This window comes from Poecilia formosa, unplaced genomic scaffold (assembly GCF_000485575.1).
Source record: "Poecilia formosa unplaced genomic scaffold, Poecilia_formosa-5.1.2 Scaffold2, whole genome shotgun sequence".
Classification (NCBI taxonomy): domain Eukaryota; kingdom Metazoa; phylum Chordata; class Actinopteri; order Cyprinodontiformes; family Poeciliidae; genus Poecilia; species Poecilia formosa.
Window position 1 is genome coordinate 1,190,140 of NW_006799941.1, and position 18,117 is coordinate 1,208,256.

The 18,117-nt window shown below is 40.2% G+C and overlaps 1 protein-coding gene across 4 annotated transcripts in view; it reads left to right on the forward strand.

Annotated features, from left to right (window-relative positions):
• The first annotated feature begins 407 nt into the window (after positions 1-407).
• Positions 408-18,117, forward strand: part of gli1 (GLI family zinc finger 1) — a 55,030-nt gene continuing 37,320 nt past the window's right edge. For 3 of the 4 annotated variants that reach the window (XM_007548636.2, XM_007548646.2, XM_016670072.1), the window contains exon 1: positions 409-797. The gene's annotated coding sequence lies outside the window, so the exon portion shown is untranslated. Of the gene's footprint in view, positions 798-18,117 lie in introns of all 4 variants that reach the window. The other variant, XM_007548655.2, reaches the window with a different exon arrangement.

Here is an 18,117-nt window from a genome sequence, read left to right on the forward strand (position 1 = left end):
GGCAGCCACACACGCTGTCCGATGGGCTGCTATGAAGTTACACTGTTAAAGTAAACACAAACATTTATAGATAGGTTTTCACAATTACTAGATAAGAACCTACTTAATATAGACGCAGCCGTGTACGTACAAGCATTTGATAAACACTTGGAGGCTGTAATGCCTTTATATAGCTGATTATATTACTTTAAAGGAATGTTCTTTTATTTACTGAGAAGAGGGAGGGAAACTGACCGACCATCACTTCGGTTGTGTTTCTGGGCTGCATGTTAAGTTTGAGGAGAAAACCGAGGCAGTGTGGTTCTTTTTTTTCTCTCTCTCTCTCTCTCTCTTTCTTTTTTTTAAGAAAAACAAAAAGTGAACTTCCTGTTTCGGGGTGGTCCACAGGCTGTGGAGAAAGGGAGGGAGGACAGGGAAGGAGGGGGAAGAGAGAGGGAGAAGGGGGTGCGCATTCCCGCATTGGCTGTGCAGCCAACTCCAAGGCGCTTTGCGGGACTCCAGAGCCGAACATGGGGTGCAGTTTTGTCAACGTCTGCCTAAAGACACTTTGAAGAATTCGAAAGTATGCAAGATCCCTGCTGAAGAAGGAACAATGTGTCGGTTTCTGTGAAGATTTCACTCATCTCCATCCGCCTGCTTGCCAGAAAAGTTGAGAGAGAGAAAAAAAAAGAAAAAAAAGAAAAAGAGAGAGAGACGGGAGGCTTTACTGGAAACTTTCTCAGTCCCTGGATCCTCTGAGCTCTTCCAAGGACTCCAGTCAGGGAGTTTCATGCTGAATATTTCTCCTCTACCCTGAGGTAAGCAGAGCTGATGATTTATGGTCGCTCTGTAAATCACAGCCGAACTATTAATTGACTTGATTACGCGTGTTCTTGGTTTGAAAGTAACTTTTTGCGCAGCCTTATAATCACCCTTGTAGCCTGGATCTCTTTAAATCAGATGAAAACTTTAAACTGTGTGTTACAGTAGGTGTTTTCCATGTCTTTGTTTATGTGTTGCTTTCTTTTTTCGTCTTACGTTTTGTTTTAAATTTTCCCCTTATCTGATAAGATATTGTGTTCGGTTTTTGTGGGTTTTGTGGTTTCTTGGGGTAGAGTATATTTTACTTTGGGTTTAAAAGAGACCTGGGAAGATATTGAAATTGTTTTCTGTTTAGACATGAGAGGACAAGCTGATGTTTTGCTGAATTTCCTGGCTCAATTGCAGACCCCCCCCTAAAACTGCTTCCTTTGGGGTGGGGGTCTGCAGGTTTGCCCGAGGACAGTAGCAGGGCCACCCGAGAACAGCTGTTTCTTGTAATTCGCAACACTTTTGGTGCCAGTATTTGTCCTGCATGCTTACCTCTTGCTGCAGTTTGTCAAAACTTTGAATGCATAAACTTTGATGGTTTTCTGACATCTGCACTTTTGGTGCTTCTTATGAATTGAACCCTGCTATCATCCATCTCTAATCTGGGATAGATGTTGGATTCTAATCTAATTATCTGAGTAAGAGTGGACTGTAGCTGCTAATGTGGGAAGATTAGGCCACTGCTAATAGTGGCCCTGCACTGAAGAGCGTCAACATCAGCCTCAATGGGGAGGCCAAACACTTATTTATTTCCAAAGTGACAGTGAGAAGTGCTGAGCACACACAGTGTGAAGCTTCCCCACTCACACATATACCTTTTGTAGACTGCATTAAGAGGAAGACTCTTGAAAGGATTTATGAGATATTAAATTATTTAACTGCTTTGCAACTGGACGAGGTGGATTTAGCTACTGTTATCAGGTTTTTATGCTGAAAGAAGCTGAATAAAAAAGCTTGGGGTCATTTTCCATCATGAGCAATCACGCTGACTCCTTTAGAGGTTTACATGGGGGAGCATTCGATGGACGAGACTGCACTTGTCCTTTGGCCACATGAGAAAAGCTCTGCAGGGGAGCTTCCTTGCCCTCTCTGGTCTTTATCAAGTGTATTGAGCTCGAAAGGCTCCTTAATGGGGATGGCCTTAAACAAATACACTGTGCAGGAGGCAGCTGACCTCAGATTTGTAGTCACAGGTCAGGTCTGAAGTGATTTACCACAGTCATATCAGGAGACTGATGGGTTTTTCTTTAACCTCGTACAATTTTTATTTGGGTGGATTTGCGTCTACTGTAGTAAAAACGAGTAAAACTTTGGCCAAAGTTCTCTCTGGTATTAATCATGATGATAAAGTCACTTTTTTGGGGAGCTTAGGGTAGGCAGTGGGGGCGGAGGGTTTGGCCCCTGATTATGTGACACAGGTGTAACAAGAAGCAGGCAGCAACAAGTGGTGTGTTTTTGTCAAGATTCCATTTTAGTCCGCACAGCAAGAAACTCGTCACGTGACGCCTGCAACCCGTCACCCCCCCTTCCACTACACGGTCCTTCTCCCACCTTCCACACACAGGGAGAGAGAGGGGAGGTAAGGGGGAGAAGGACCACCCTCACTGGGATCACAGCCCTTCAATCAGACCCTTTCACACCCTGTGAACCTGAAACAATCAGGGTTTAATAGCAGCTGTCTGTCTGTCTGAGCCGGGCCTGGCTCAAACCGCACGGACGATCAGCTTCGGCCCGGGACGCTCCAAAGGACACAGAACTCGCTCCTTTTTCTTCTGTCTCCTCATTGTCCTCTTTACCACTTCCAGGCACATGAACATATCAGAGGAAAGGCATTCAGAGATGATTGTCGCCTCATCAGATTTGAGTTTGCGTCGCTTCTGATCTGCTGCACATCTTCAGTTTACTCCATGTCCGTTTTTGGCTGAGGGTGAAGAAATTGTTTGGAGGCAAAACTTGCTTCCCAGCCCATTTGAAAGCGTAAGAATTAGCTGTGGGTTTCACAGAGATTTGTACAGTAGAAAGACTAAATGATGCTGGAGTGAGACAGAGCACTGAGGAGGGGTGCTACTAAGTAAAGAGCTGACACCAGAGGGCAAAAGCATTAAACACTTAGCAAGCTTGAATCGCATTAGTCAAAGGGCACCCATAATAGTGAGGGGAAATGTTGCAGCCATGGGAAATATTCAGAAAATCATTGTCCGTGGTCACTCTGAGATTTCCCACCCATTAGAGGGCGTATCGGACAAATCACAGCGGACAGGATTAGATGAATGATCTTCACAGCCGATCAGTTCAAAGCGATAGAAAAATGAGACAGAGGTCATCTGGGTTTGATGCAATTAGTCCAGTGGAGGTTTTCATTCTTCTTGTTTTGTTTTTGATGAAAAAAAGACTTTTATGAAATCAATTCAGTGCTGAAGATAACTGCTGGTAGCGGTACTAAACTAATTCTAGGATCACATGTGTTTTAATCTTGTTGTGACTCATCAGATGTTTTCTCATTAAACAAAATATTCTGGCGAGGAAGCATTGAGGTGTACCGCATATCACATCAGTGTCTTCATATCTTGTCTCATTAAAAAAAAAAAATTGTTTTATTTTGGTTTTTTACTGCTCTTGAAAACAAAATGATACTTAGATTTTACCACATTTATGTGCAAAATTTTGAAAAGTGCGGCATGCATTTATAGGTAGCCTTCTGTATTCTGATACCTCCTAATTAGTAAAGTCCACATGCGTAATTTAATCTCAAAGAACATCACAATAAAAACCAGGAAACAAAGCAAACAAGTCAGGCATAAGGCTGTGGAGAAATTTCAAACAAGATTAGAATAAAAAAACTATTTCCCAAGCTTTAAACATCCCACAGATCTCTGATTAATCCAAAAATTGGAAAATGGAAAGAGTATGGGGAAAACTACAAACCCACAAAGACGTGGCTAAGATGAGATGGCCAGTTGAGACCTAGTTCCAAGATGCTATGTGTGGAATAAAACAAAACAAAACAAAACAACAAAATATCAGCAACATGTTTCATGGTGGGAAGATGTTGAGGTCAAGGTGAAAATAATATGAGGACCTTGAGATATGGTAGTGGTAGCATCTCGCTCTGTGAATGTCCTTCTTCAATAGTGATAGGGAAGTTTGTCAGAACTGACAGGAAGATGGACTGTGCTAAATACAAAGTGAGTCTAAACATCCAGCCAAGATGTGCTTATTTCTCCAAGCACATATATGAGTTGGAATGGCCCAGTCAAAGTTCAGACTTCAACTGAGAATATGTAGCAAAGCTTGAAATCTGTGCTTTGTTCAGTTTGAATGAGCTTGTGCAATTTTGTTCAGAAAAACAAGCAAAAACTTAAGTTTTATGAGTAAACTTCAAATAACCTGTAGCTGTAATTGCAGCAAAACGTCTTTTTGTAGTATTTACTGATGGAGGCTGAATATAAATCCATGCCACACTTTTCAGATATTGGTTTATTAAAAGCCATGTATTCTTTTCCTCCCATTGTTCAGATTCTGTACTTTGTGTTGTGTGTCACATAAAGTCCCTGTAAAACACAGTGAGGGCTGTGTCTGTGATGTGGGAAAATCTGAAGAATATTAAGTGGTGTGAATACTTTTGCCAGGTAGAACAGATGAAAAAGTTCAAATTTACTGCCTGCAGCGCTGTATATGTGTGCCTGTGATGTAGATTTTCTGCCGACAGTAAGAGGAGGAGCTGACGCTTTTCCCGGTGGTTCGGTGCCTCTGCTTTGAATTGGGGCGGTGGGTTTCTTTGCCTCCATGTGTCAGTGTGCGTGTGTGGGTTTGTGCACAAGCAAGCCTAACTATCACCTCATGTGGTTGATATTAGAAATCAAACGACAGCTAATAGCATCCAGGTGAAAATGCTGGGTTGTTTTTGTGTGCACAAACAGCCCACGCTGATACTCATTACTCTCCATTAAATCCGCTCAGTTTGTGGCTCTGACTGAAAGAAGCAGGAACAGCCTGGTCTTGTAGTATTTCTTATGTTGTTCCTGCAGGTTCATTCAGACTATTTTTTTACTCTAACTTGCTTGTGTGTGTGTGTGTGTGTGTGTGTGTGTTTTTCTTTTTGGGTTGTCTGTGTGTTTCAATGTGTGTGTTCCCGACTGCTGATGACTCATCTTGTGCTTTACTGTCGGCAGGCAGAAAGTGAAGAAGAGGCGGTGTTTATTATTTCACCAGGTTGCCATAGCCACAATGCTTTTAGGTGCTGGCATAATTAGTGAAGTTACAACACAGAGTCTGACGTCTGACTGTAGTATTCATCAATTAGAAGAAAAAAAATGACACGTCTGTGCTTCCCTTTTGCTGTTTTAGAGAAGGAGAGGCAATATAACAAGATAAAGATCATCACAGGTTTTGCGTCATATTCATTTTCCAAAGATTTATACCTTTTGTTTTATAACAAGTAAGGTAATGATAGAGTTCCTTAACTGCATCATGGATGCTTTGATTTTACTATTCAGAAACGAAGGGACTGAGGAGAAAGTGCAGCGGGGATATTCATGTTGCGTGTGTTTATGATGGCTCTTCTGGACAACAACTCTGTTATCTGAGATGAGATAACTTCCTAAGAATGTTGGCTTGCCATATGTTTTCGAGAAACATGCAGTTCCACATTAAACACACTCCTGTCAGTGTCTGTGTGCTGCATACATCTACATTTAGGATTTTCTTGTTTTGGTTTAATTCATAAGTACAGCTGGATATTTGCAATAAAGAAATGTTCAGGATCTGATTCTGATTCCGGTGTCTGTTCTAGACACCAATTTCTTAGAGAAATTGGCGTCTGTTTCTTTAAGAATCTCCTACTCTTTCCAGCACATCATCACAACAATGCTTCTCCATGCCGTCCATTGGTGCTGCTTTCAACCATTCTTAGGGGCATTGTAGTTTGTATGATAAACACAGCACATACACAGTTCCATCAGGTGTTTGCTAATTGCTGCTGCTAGTCTGGAGGAGCTGAGAGAGGAAGGCACATGGGAGGGGTGGGAAGTCAGTTTGGGGACTAAAGCTCTTAGGCTTAGCTTTGGGTAAATAGGCAGCACGATGTATGAGCAGATGTTTAGGAACCCCTGAATGGCTGCCATGTGAGATTTAAGGATTTCTAAAACATGCATGAATGAGTCAAAGCAACACTCCAGGTATGTGCTTGATGAGGGAATAACATGGTAACATTATATACATTTGCAGAATACTTCCCCTTTAAAAACAGCAGCTCTGTTGAAGTAAGAAATGCCTTGAAACCTATGCTTTACAGGTTAACAACACTGACATTTTAAAGGTTGTCATTAGCAATAATTCTGTGGTGGATAGTAAAAAGATATATACATTTTATAGAAAAGTCTAGAAATCACCAAAGTGGTGGAAGTCTAACAGGCAGTTATAGGGTCACCTGTTGAGCTGATTTTATCCTTTTAAAACAGCTCAATCTGAAGATGTTAATAACGATGGGAAACAACAAAACAACCAGGCCACCTTCTTTTAAACCTGCCGCTGTTTTCCCAGTTGAACAACTTCAGCTTCAATGAGTTGTGGACTTGTCTATCTGCTCCCAGTCTGGTAAGACTGAGAAAACTTTGGGATTTTGGGTCAGGCAGGAGTTTATGAAAATGTTGTACCGCTGCCTTTTTAGTGCCCTTTAAGTCTGGAAATTATCCCACCTAACTTACAAGTCAGCTGTTGATAACCAGCAGCCTCCACCAAAATAATATTGCACATTAACACAAAACATTATCTAGCTGAGATGACAGCAACAACCTTCCTTTTGATAAGGTTATTGTGATCTTTTCTGTCTTTTCTCTCATCTTTGATGGCAAGTGTGAACTTTACATACTCTATAATCTCAATAAAATATTACTTTGAGGATGTACACACCTGAACAAACAGGTTATAGAGCTTTTTAACTTTTAAAATATTTTTCCTGTTACAGATTTATTTTTATTTGGATATTGTATAAGTCACAGTAAATGCGTACACGTTTTTTCTTTCTTAAATCATAAAAGCACAGCTTTCTAACATGGGTTAAGCAAGTTTTAGATTTGCTGTGAATATATATATTTTTTTTATCTTTCTGCTTTTATTTAAAAGCAAAAATGCATCCATGTCAGCTGACTGACAGCTTGAGCAGCAGGCGATGAAGGAGGAACGTTACACTTTGTTTCGTTCGATCTCGTCTTCAGGGGTTGTGTACAGGACAGTTTGTGTTTGTGTGGTGCTTCTTGTACCTTCCTCCTCCACAGGGTGCGACTGGCAGGTGTGGCTTCCAGCTGATCCTCATCAGGCGTAATCAGGAGGAGTTTAAAAGAGGAGCGGTTTCCTGAGGTAGAGGCCAGATGGTTAACTCAAACTGTGTGTCCAGTGGCCTCTGGATACTCGGTACTCGCTTACAGCCTTTCCCTGCTCCGTGCATTATGTGTTAGCTCACCTGCGCCAGGCCTCTTGCTGCTGACCGCCCTCCTGAGGAAACTCGAACTATCACTTGCCTGTCCACCCTCAGACCTCCACCTGTTCACGCTTCCCCCCCCCGGAACAGTAGAAGAATCACAGTTACCAGATGCGCTGCCCACCTTCTCCCTGCCAACCACATCCTCTGAAGACCTACTTACCTCTCCTTGGGTCTCCACCACTCACCAGAATCATGAAGCTGCATTATCACTTCAATCTCCTCAGTTTCAATATCAAACGTCCCACACCAGCAATTGATCAACAGGTTGATCAACCTCAACCTGACTCTCCAATCTTTCGCTGCCCCCCTTTTTCTGAGTCTCTAATTTTTCTAAGAGTTTTAATCCAGCATTGTGACTATCGGAGGAAACTCTTTTTTGCCATTACAAAAAGTTTTAAACGTACAAATACTTTTTTTTTTTTTTTTGATGTTTTGAAAACTTGAGTGTTCCTTTAAAAATGAAAATTGACATTTTAGTGCACTGGATGGCTTTAACCACATTGGTTCAGTAGCCAATGCTCAAAAACCACAAAGAAAAATGATTCTTCCTGTTTCTTTTTGTAACGTCTCTTCCAAATGTCCCACTTGAGAATAAATAAATTGTCCTCCATCTCTTTTTTTCAAAATGTTCCCATTCTTGTCTTTTCTCTGCTCAGACTAAGAGCTTCTGTTTCCACAAGCTACCGCGGCTAGGTCGTTGCCATGTTAGCCAGATCAGATGCCATAACAGGAAGTCGGTAAACATTCACTGCACAGTGACACACTCGTATGTGACTTACGACTGCTGCGAGCCAAATGCAGGCCCGAGTCGTCACTGATACGCCAAGAGGAATCCGTTGTGGGTCAAAGGTAACCGCTCTCATCGTCAGACAGCCTCACGTCTACGACAACACCTCGGACATGATGTTCCAGCTGAAGAGCAAAAGATTTCTGTAGCTTAATTTTGATTTACAAGCAACATGTGTCGATGAGGCAGAAACTGAGCAAAAGAAAAAGGAAAAAAAAAAGCTTCTTCAGAAAGGCTTATCTGCAACTGAACAGTCAGGCTACAACACACTGAAGCATGCACTGATCAGAGGTGATTCAGAGCTTTGGCAGTTTTGTAATTGTGCAAACTAAAGCTGGGTGTTTATTCTTTTTAGCGTAAAAAGAAAAAGTTTAATGAAACACGTTCATTTTGCTCCCTAGCCTTAAAACTTACGTCTTGTGTCCACAGAAAATATCTAATTTCAGGGAGAAACAAACTACAGAGGGGTTCAGTTTTGTTAGGTGTAATTAACCTTATTTCAACAAAGCTTTCTGTGGCCTCCTTTTGAGTAGACAGAAGTCTAATTCTTTATTGTTGCTTGGATGGACACACAAAAATACATATCCTGTACATTTTCAATATATTTTGCTAACTTAATTAAGCCTGTAGGAAAAATAATTTTGTTGGCACGCTTTGAGAAAGAGCTTTCTAGTCTCATTAAAAGTGGAATTTGCTGGAAAGGAAAGAAGGGCAAAAGACAGTGCAGGGGGGAAAAAGAGTGAAACATTTCATAGTGTAGGAGTTAGAGGGAGAGAGATGCAGATTGTTTTAAATCCACAGCGAGTCAGCCTCTCAAATTTATGCCCATGGGCTGCTTCTTGGGTGGGCTGCTAGGAGGGCGGTGCACTAGCTGGATCAGGGGAAAGTTGCAGACTCCAGACTGCTTGCCTTGCTCCAAAGCTTTTCCTGCTGCAACACATTTACAACTTAGCCGTCCTGACTGGCTGACTGGGTGCTTGGCCCTGCCCTAACTGACTGAGCTGCAGTGGCTGGCTCTTTCTTATTTGGCAACCGCGGCTTTTCAGCGCTTTTCATGGCGTCTGGGGCTTTGAAGGCAGGTTTTATGTAGGGAACTCTGGACGGTTTCTGGTAAAAAAAAAAACAAACAAAAATGTGTAGCACAACTGTTTTTATTAACAAATTATTTCATGGGTTTGGAAATTGGTGCTTTCTTTTTCCAAAATAACCACTTGCTTCATGTTTAAAAACTGATTTCCCCTGAGAGCGAGTTTGTCCTCGAGAAAGAACAGAAACGATCTGCATCTCAGTTCATGAACCGGGATCAGATAAGACGTAATTCTGCCTCCTCTGTATTTCATGCCAGCACTGACTGTTTTACTCAGCAGAAGAATCATCTGGACCCACATGTAGCCAGCAGAATGAGTTCAGGATGTGGGGCTGAGGGAGAATAACTTCAAGTGATTCACGATTACAAGAACCCCACGGATGCATTAAAAATCAAAGAAAGTGATCATTTTACAAACAAAAGCACACAGTTTAAATTGGCCAAGTTTTGTCCTTCTTTTAAACAACTTCTGAAATACTTTCCTTATAGTTCCCTACAAAAGGGATGACATCAGCAACATCTGAATCAGCTCAAATGATCTAAGATCCAGTTCAAAGGGTGGTTTGGTTGGTTTCTTGATTCACTAAGTTAATGCGCTGAAGCAATAATCTTGGGTATACAAACAGAACAACCAGAAAGACCAGTGGGAAGTAAACACTAGAAATGCACATATTCAAAATTTGTAAACATGTTTTTAATCCCTGGTTTTTGCACAACTTTTATTTGCTTATGGTAATCTCAACTGATTCCAGTTTTGATTTAAGAACTATAATTAACAGTACCTTGCAGCAAGGAGGTCCAGGTTTTGAATCCTGGCCTGTTTCTGCAAGGAGTTTGCATGTTCTCCAGTGCATATGTAGGTTCTCTCTACTTCCTCAACAGTTCAAAAACATGACTGTTAAATGTGTCTCCATATTAAGCTTAGGTATGAGTGTGTGTGAGTGTGTGTACATGATTGGATGTCCAGTGATCTGTCCAGGGTGTACCCCGCCTTTCACCCAATGACCCACCTCACCTCCAGGTTTGAGACGTTTCAGTTTCAAACCTGCAGATGAGCTGCCTCTGAGCTGACTCGGGCCTTTCGTAAATCACAAGTGCATACGATAACTTCTAGCAGAGCTATGAGCTTTCAGAAATGAAGCCATCAGGACAGAACCACAGGAGGAATGGTGCAGCAATGATGTTACACAAAAAAATCTGTTCCGGAGATCCCCCCATAGCATTCTTTTCAAAAGAATAACAGCGGATGAACTTAATAATCTTGTGAAAGGCTTAGCAAATGCTTCAAATTTAATTGTATATTTTGACTTTCTACTTTACTTGTTGGAAATGATTTCTGAGTTTTCCTGAGCTGCCTGGTTCCTATCCATCACCCTCTTGTAAATTCCAGCTTGATTCTACGCGAGACATCTGACGCGTGGCTTTGACTACATACTTAGCAAGTCAGGAGCATAAAACTGATGGGGTAACTTTAACCCCCCTTGCCTCCTCAGCCCTTTCACAAAACATGGAATGATAATTTGCTGAATTAGGAAATGTTACTCATGCACATTTAGCATTTCTTAACAATTAATATATTTTTAAAGTTAATCATTCACCAGTTTCCCTCCAAAGTTTCTTGTGTCTTAAAAACAACATGCACATATAAATTCTCAATGTGAGCACATAGTAATTCTTTTTATTATTGAGCAGTTAGCAAACTTTGGTTCATTTCTGCCTGTGTGTCTCCCTGCTTTCCAAGCTAATTCACTCTGAAGGTATTATGGTTATTGGAAGGCTTGTAAACCATTAAAGCTCGATTTACAAGAGAAAGAAAATGGGATCCGGGTGTCTGGGGGGGAGGGGAGCAGTGACCTCAGGCTTGGTACTGGTGGTGACCCCATCATAGGTGATCACCAGAATTGAATTCCTCTCAAACACCAGGCCAGCAGTACATCTGGAGCTGTTTGCAACAAACTGCAGACCACTCCTCGATTACATAATTGTGCCCATTAATTACACAGGGAGGACCCTCATTTCCTGGTAGCCAATAAATAACAAAAGAGAGAGCCAGTAAAGACAAACTCTAAGACACATATGATTACAGGGAGTAAAACATTAAAAAAAATATATTTTTATTCATAAAAGCAGCCCAAAACTATGTATATTTTTTACTGGATTCTATTTTTACTGCTGCTGTATGTTTATTTTTTATAAATCTTATGTAAATCTCCGTCATATATTGGAGTAGAGTTTCAAAGTAAAGATTAAATAAAAGCAGCTGTTGGTTTAATAGCATCCAAGATATTAAAATCTACACTGCTGTTTGTTTTTTCTTGTATACTCTGTGTGTTTTTGGCCACACACAAAGCTCCATGCAGGTCATTTCGCCTGCAGAGTTGTTTTTTTTAAGGTAAATTGCTAACTACATGTTGTGACTGGATAGATGCAGGTGTGATTTCTGAGGAGGGTTTTCACACCATGACAGGATTCCAGATGACGGCTCGCATCAAGCTGGAATGCAAGTTTTATTTTGCAGGGTGTAATGATAATATCAAATACAATTTTAAAAAAATATTATAAGCAAGAATTAGGTGCAGAAATTTGAATCTATCGCTGATTTTTTTTCATGACACAAGGTTTAAAATAACTTTGCAGACTCTTTGTTAAAAATCCTTTAGGAAGTTGCTTTTTGTAGCCATCATCCAAATCCTGGTACAGTTGTAGCAGATGGTTGACCACCTTTCCTGTCATAAATTGTTAGGTTCCTTGTAAAATTGTTGGTTTCTTCTCAAGTTGAATTCTCAGTTCTCAGTCCACAGTCAGTTTAAGTCCAGTTGTGTCAAAGTTTTAACCATTTGGCTGTTGATTTGAGGTGAAGGTGTTGAATTTGAAGGTAATCCACTATTGTTATCCCACCTTCTTTGGGCAGTTACAAGCTTCACATTTGGTAATACTAAGGTTAATCTTGACTCCAAACACTGCTTTTGCCTTTCTCCAGCAGGAATGTTGCCTGGAACCTGGAACTTCTTGTTGCCATACCACTGAGCTGCCCACAATCTTCACTTGATATTACTTATCATAATTTAATAATCAAAAGAAAAAGAAATGAGGTTGGAAAACATCAGCACTAGATGTCTTTCTCTAACAAAGCTATCCCTCCTCAGATCTGATCAGCACAGTCATTAAACACTGAGAGATTAATTGTAGCTGAGGACTGAGAGCCGTGCCACTAAGGATGCCTCGAGGTGCAGATCCTGCTGTGAACTGACCTCCTGCTGCACTCAGCATGAAACAAATGTTCAAAAGACAATACATTTGTTGCAGCTGTTATTTTTTCAGGTTCACTCTGTCGCTCCTTCTGCACCATTTTTTTTTTTTTTTATAACCAATGCTGTTCTTGCCTTCAACCAGGTTGGCTTTATTTTGGGGGAGGGCGAGTACAGAGTCGGTTTGAGTTCAGAGTAATGCACCTGCTAGCAAAACTTTGAGGAGAGCGTGAGAGAATGGAAAAACAACTGGTTGTAGGGAGGGTGGGAAGTTCTGTGTGTTTTCTGAGAGTACGGGAGGTAAAAACTGGGAACATGGGGGGAGTAGAATGGAAGATCCTGTTTGATGGAGCTTCTTGGTCGGTGGGCTGCAGGGAGGATCGCAATGCCATGCCGGGTGTTTATGCTCGGTTTGTGGGACCACACTGCTGAATACAGAGTGTGGTCACAGGGATGCTCGCTCAATTTTCCTTTCTCTCACACAATGCTTAGATTTCTTGCTGTGATAGATCAGGAGAAATGTGCAGAAACCCCCGTTTTCACCAAATGCATCCTGGGAGCAGCGCCTCCTCAGGACCCTGAAATCATGCAATGAAATAATTCTCATAATGTCACAAACTTTTTTTCTTAGATGCCTTGTTTACATGATAAATCATTGAAAGTAATGCTGCCTGGCCCTCCAACTACTTTCAGTTCTCTTTTTCTACATGGTTTTTGCTAGTGGCAACAACCGGTTGTTGATCATGTGAGTTGTGTGATGCGAAAAAGTATTTCCATTGCAGTTTTTCAAAATAAATCAATTTCGATACAGCCAAAAAAAAACACCTCATCCTAGCGTCAAAACATTTTATCGAAAAACAAGAGTTGTTTTGAAATTGCCGTGTTTTTATTAAGCAATTTTATTTTCAAAATGTCAAATTGATCAAATATATGGTCAAAGGAAACGCAGCTACTGAATGCCACTGTTATAGGTTTGACAAAGCTGACCAACCAGTCAGTCAGGATTTTCTAACTAAGCTTCTGCTAACAATCTTGGCTCTGAAACTAACTCTTTTTTTTTCCCAAAATATCAAATTCTAGATAAATAGTAAATAAATGTTTATATAATATTGCCTTATGTCATGCTGCATTAAAAAGTAGCATTGCAGTATTTGAACTGCTGAGCTCATACTTTAACAGAAGTCGGTATTGACTGAGTTACTGGGCATCTAATAAAATCTTGTGACCCCTGACTGACACAGTGTCAGATTGTCAGCTGTCTGAGACTTTTTGGACCTTGACTTGCGTCTTAAAAATTGCCATTGTGCAGACCTACTGACGCTGCAACAGGTTGTAATTTCCCTAAGTGCTTTTTGAATACAGTCAGTTGTTCTGTGATGGATCATGTATTGGCCTTCTTAAGCCCCATAAAGCATTCTGGTGTGCTGACAGATAGACTCTGGCTTTGAGTTCTGAGTGTTTTAGATTTGAGATATGACTGGAAATGGATGTTCAGAGTTTCAACCAGTAAAAACCACATGATCTCACTCAAAGACATTATTTATTCACACTTGTCTTATTGTGCAGCTGTGGAGCAGAGACACGAAGAGCACTCGTGTGTCGTGTGCAGATGTTTAAGCGTACATTGGGCGAACGGTTCCAGATGTAGATATTGTGAAATCTTTTGATGGCTATTAAACTTTAGGCTGTGCTACATAGTTTCAGTATGGTGCTGATCCATTTTATTTTATCACTATATTGTACATCTATTTTTGTAAACTGTGAAGGGACTGCAGATGTGAATTAGTTTATGCCACAACTTTCATCAAATGGTGACATCTGCGTTAGATATGTACATTTTCCCTTCATATATAAAGTTTATATTATTATTATGAAATTTGTGTAAATTATTTGATCTGATACGTAGCAAGCTTTATATTGTTAGCAGAACAGAGGCTGACCACCACATATCGTTTTGGAAAACTTCCTCACTGACAGTAGGCCCCGATTACACTATATAACTTTAGCAAATGAAGAAAGCAAATTGGAGTTCCTGATCATTTTTTTTTCCTTGTGTCAGTTAATTATGTTGTCATATAAATGGTGCAACATTTGTACGGAAAATGCATTTGTGGGTCGAGTTATAGCGTTGAACATGAGAAGTTCGCCCATGAAAGACAATGTCCCTCTTACTTTTTTCAAAACAACAAACATCAACAGCATCAAATGCTGTTTTTTTTTTAAGTTCAACACTTCAGATTTTAAAGGTTTTCCAGGCTGCAATTTTTAGATGCTTGACTTTGTAAATAATCTTGGCAATGTGGTGTTTATAGTTGTTCAGTTGTAAGGCCGTGATTTAATCATGTGATGCTGTCATCGTCACAGACTTGCTGTCACTGCTTGTAACTCTAGATGAAAGCAGTGGCACAGTGAGGTATGATGTCTCCAGAAACTATTTACGGCCATAGTCTTTAAAGCTTCCAACTGCTGAAACATCGGCCCTCCCCCTGTGTTTCATTTGGGTTGAAACTAAAACAATCCCAAATAACTGGTTTTGTTTTCTTTGTAATTGAAATTAGTGTAGACTTAAAAGAGAATGAAAAATGTGTTGTTCTTTTTCTTCTGCTCATCCTCACTGCTGGTAAATAGACTATTTGCCTTACAATCAGCATTGGGCAACTGAAATTCATGCATTGACACATTTGTTACAAAAATATGAAAAAAGTTCAAGGGGTATGAATATGTTTGCAAGACATTTTAAAGGCATTCAAGTTTTCAGGAATGGAAATACAGGTTTTTCCTGACGCCACCCATAACTTCTATATGCAAAGCAGCCATATTGTATTTTGAGGTCTGTGTTTTTGATAAAACTCAAAGTTTTTAGATTTGATCAGTCATAAAATATGTTTTTTTTCTTATTTCGCCTATGATCACTGCTCAATGTCTAAGTCTGATCACTGGCTTATTACTTAGCGGATGTCTATCCATTTGCACTTGTGTCTTGTAATCATACTTTAAAAATCATTAACTATAAAAGAACGGACAGCGGTTTTTCCAGTTAGTGGTGATTATTGTTCTGGCTGGTGCTGTGCGTCCTCATTCCCTCCCTCATCTTGTGTGCCCCCGCTCACACTCCAGCTTCCTGTCGGAGAGAGCTGAGCCTCGGGGCAGAGAGACATCTCTTTCCAACCAGCCAGCTCCATCACACATGCTGCAGCTTGTCAGACTGGGTTTGTGCGAGGGCGATGGGATGTCAGCATGCAAGCTTGTGTGTCTGTGGACGTCTGCATGTGCAAGTGTGTGTTTCAGTGTGTTCTGATTCGAAGAGATATGGGTGCTCTCTCTCTCTCTCTCTCTCTCTCTGTGGGTGGAGGTGGCTGTCTAGGATATGATGAAAATTTCAATTAGTCTGGGTTCATTTAAGTCCAAACTCAGCTCAGGTTACCTGAAAACACTTGATTTTTGTCAGCTTGTGATAGCAAGTACACAAAATGTAGGTAGGTTTGAAATATTTCTGTACACAATTAATGATTCTCAGAACACAGAGGTAGGACATGAAAATATCATGAAAACAGCAAATGGGTGCAAGAAAGGGGCACTGAAGTTTGAAAATGACCTAAAACTAAGTTAAAGTCTTCAGAAATAGTTATTTTAGCTTGAATGTTGATTGCATTGGCTGTTTTATGAAAGCAACCATGGAAATAATAATTGGTCTTTTTTAATGAAAGGATATTTTGATATAAACAAGTTGCCAGTTGTATTTTATACACCTGTATGTTTCAAGTTTTTTTTTTTTCTTTCTTTCTTTCTTCCACATTAAGCTTGAATACATCCTGCAAGTTTGGGGACACTTTGGTATCTGCTGGATATGTGTGTTTACTGAATTGAATGTTGTTGATTCATCTGTATAGACGGAGACACACAGTGCCAGGCTTTCCTTCAGAGGTAGTTACCCATCAGAGCACCCTGGTGGTTTGTCAGAGATGTGTGGTTTACCATCTAAATGACTCTTTCCTGACCTTTACGCACACAGAGACACACGGGGCGAGTTAGCCATCGGGATGTTCAGGAGGCTTCCTGAATGGCTGGTCTGTTCCAGCTCTTTTCTTGGTTTTTATATCGTATATGTCTTCTAGCTCTATTCTTTGCAAAAGTGCTATGGAGTTTATAATTGTTGCTGTTAAGTTGCAGACAAGGACAGTGTCATCTGTGGTCGTGGAGAGCTAAAAGAGAGGCAGGATAATACGAGTCCAAGTGGGAGTGAGGAGGAGGAGAAAGATATGGATGTGGTGAGACATGAGAAGGAGGAAGAGTAGCAGGAGAGTGGAGCAGGAGCCATAAGAAAGGTGACAGGTGCTGTGTGTGAGACTGGATTGGTATTAATTCGTTCCTTAGAATTGCATTCACCTCTTCTATCAAAAGATTGTGGTCCAAACCTTGACATCTGAATTTCAACCCCAGCCCACCCTTGGAGAGGGTCACCACTGCTCTGTTCGTTCATTTATTCAAAAAAAAAAAAAAAAGCATTTACAGTTATGAAAATATGCATGTGCGAATTATTGAAACCAAACTTTTCATCATGTTTATAGTGAAAAGGACACAATTAAGCCTTTTTAAACATTGTAGCTGTGTTGGTAAATGATACTACAACCAACCTGCCTCCTGTCTGTGGCCATTTAAAAAGGAGTTTAATTTTTTTGGGACATTTATGCAACCTAAATCTCTTTCATCTATTTGCTTCGATGAAAACATCTCACCTTTAATCACCTTTCTGATTACAATTTGCAATTTTTAAAATCTCCACACTTTCTGCCATGCAGCCAAACGAATGTGAAAGTTACACAGTGGTAGGAGCTACAAGTCAGTTCGCCTGTTGCTGCATCTGTAACAAAGATGCAATTTCATTTTGTTCTGTAAAGTGAAAAATATATCTGACTTTTAGAAACTGATGTTAACTTAAAATTACAAGCTTGGAAAGAAAATGGCTGAAACCACATATTTAAAAAGAACACGTCGTTCCACACATGGAGGGTGGAGACTCCAAACACTTGCTGTGTTTCATCTGCCTTCGAAGATAAAAGTTACTTCTGCATGCAAACACAGAAGCACATGTTCACATGTCGATGTACAGGGCCACTGGCCACATGAGTGATAGATTTAATGAGCTGCAAAATGACAAAAATACTAATTAATTAATTTAGCTGCACAGCAGCCATATTGGATTTTAAGGCTGTAGTAGTGAGAAAGAAGTAAAATAATCATTTTGAAGAAGGGATGCTCAGATTAGGTTCTTTTTGCTATGCAGTTCTTTCTTCTGTTTTCTTGACAGTGACAACACTTTTGCCACTGTTGGAATATTTGCTTATCAGCCTTTAATGATGACACTTCACTAAGTATGAATTTTTATTTTTGTGAGGAATTTATAATAAAACATATTCTATTTGCCTCAGAGAAATAAAGAATTGAATCATGCTTGTAATATTGTTGTCCTTATCATTTAGCAAAAATATATCGGCAAGAATTTGTTTTCTAGCTGAGGACAAAAGTTTAAAAAAAAAAAAAAAAAAAAAACTCAATAGCTGTTTTTCTTATGCATATCTTATTTCATCCTTCCTCACCAGGAATTGCATGTTATTATATGCTTTGCAATGTTTCACCAGTCTTGATTGTTTATGTAGATTTCTTG